A 2,117-nucleotide genomic window follows, 5' to 3' on the forward strand; every position below is an offset into this window, starting at 1 on the left:
GGGGGAGCTTCTAAGATGTAACAAATGCAACCTTATTGTAACTCTCCTCCATCCAACCTATCCATCCTAATCAAGAGCCGGAGAACATGGAGCTCCAGTCTTACACTCCGTGCTCTTCTCAGCTATGTTTGGCCTTCTCAGGGCTGGTGTGGAGTGGCCTGCTTGCACTGATGGGATTGAACAGAGGGAGGGAAAAACATGCTTTAGGGAAGCAAGAGTGTTTTGATGTAGACCACCAGAGTGAAGGCCTCGACACGTCCCCACATAAGGTTTCTTCCACCGGGCACCACGCCACGGTACCTTCTACAGTGAGACAGGAAAGCTGCTTAGCACTTGGAGAGAAATCAGCATCAAGAAAATTGTTTTCCTTCCTGTGGGAAGCATTTGAGCAGCACAATCACATCCACATGTTCCTGTCTGACCCAGCAGCCTCAAGAGCCAAGCTGGGGCTGACAGAGTCTCTTTACTCTGTTCCATGAACCCACCAGGCTACAGCCAGTCAGCTGTGCTATTTAATCTGACTCCCCATGTTCCCAGACTCATCTGTCTGTTTTCAGGCCAGGAGTGTAAAGATGAGCAGCCCCTATGGCTGCCAGATGTTTCCATCTTTTCAGTCATAGGGAAAGGAGGATCTCAGAGGATCTCAGCCAGGCCTAACCAGTGCTGGCCCCAGGGCGTCTTCCCCAGACCTTGCTATTACATAACCAACAAGAGAGACAGCTCTAGAGCCAGGTGGCTCAGCCCACCAGCCCACTAGGTTGTACTCAGCCATGATACGTGTGTTGTTCTAGATATTGTCCTCACCATCAACAAAATATCATTAGACAAGAACAGATTCTACTTGCTGTTGCCTAGGAGCAGAAGGACATGGGAGATACCAGCAAGACGCCCATCCCTCGCTGTCCTTTCTAGCAACCAAATCAAGCTAAAAGTTTGAGAGATTTTACTTAGAAATCCCCCTTTGTCTTCAGACAGACATTCTACAAATGTAGTTTCCCCCACCTCTCTCTTTCAAAGCCATTTCCTATCTAGCAATCTAAATTATCTGATATGGCTGGAAAATCCTATTTGGGCATCCCCAACCACACACCAACAGCAAAGTTTTCATTTGACTGCATTGTAGATAGAAAATTCCAAGACCTGCAAAGAAGAGGAGTGTCATTTCAAATGGAGAAACAGAAGCAGAACCACTTTCCCCAAGTCACATGTAAGACATAGACTAGGGGTACAGCTGAACCTGAAGGATTCACATGTTATATCTGACACTCTTTTGCCACCTGGTCAAGCATCTCTTTTTCTCGAGCGTTTTGTAAAACATGGGATAGGAGGTTACCAAAAAACCAATTGGCTGGGTCAGAGAAAAATGTGGAAGTTAAATGGGATAAATCAAGTTGTTACTGCAGTAGTTAATTATAATGAGTCGGTGAACTGAGTTGTTGAGCAATATTGTAGCTTTGGCTTCCTGTACCCCACACCCTTTAATGAAGAAAGGAATAGAATGTCATTTTAAAGAGACTTCTCACTAAAGTTTCATAGTAAATGATGTGACTACTTCCTATCCATCCATCCATGTGCTGCTGTATATTCTCCCATTCAGCCTTTCCATCATCTACCACTTCAGCTGGAGACTGGGGATGTTTGGCAAGATGAAGTATGGAGACATCCCTTCTGGGCCCCAGAAGTCACCCTGAGGATGCAGAGAGCTGGAAATTGGAGACACCAGTCCATGGTTTTTTAATCAGGAGTCACAGTCAATATTTACCTGACATTCAGGAAGCAGAGACAGGCAGATCTTTGATTCTGAGGCCAGCCTGGTCTACATAATGAGTTCCAGTACAGTCAAGGCTATATATGGAAGAGGGCTATGTTGATACCCTGTATCTGAAAACTGGTTTGTGTGTGTGTGTGTGTGTGTGTGTGTGTGTGTGTGTGTGTGTCTGTCTGTCTGTCTGTCTGTCTGTCTGTCTGTCTGTCTTTGTGTATGTGTGTTATAACCGGAACTGTATATCCTCACAGATAGAGTAAGAACAGGGTTCTTTGGATAAATCAATGGCGTGGACTAAAAGCATCCTTTCAAAACACATGCTTAAGTCTAAATCTGCTCTGTAACTGTTTTT

Source organism: Mastomys coucha, unplaced genomic scaffold (assembly GCF_008632895.1).
Source record: "Mastomys coucha isolate ucsf_1 unplaced genomic scaffold, UCSF_Mcou_1 pScaffold7, whole genome shotgun sequence".
Lineage (NCBI taxonomy): Eukaryota > Metazoa > Chordata > Mammalia > Rodentia > Muridae > Mastomys > Mastomys coucha.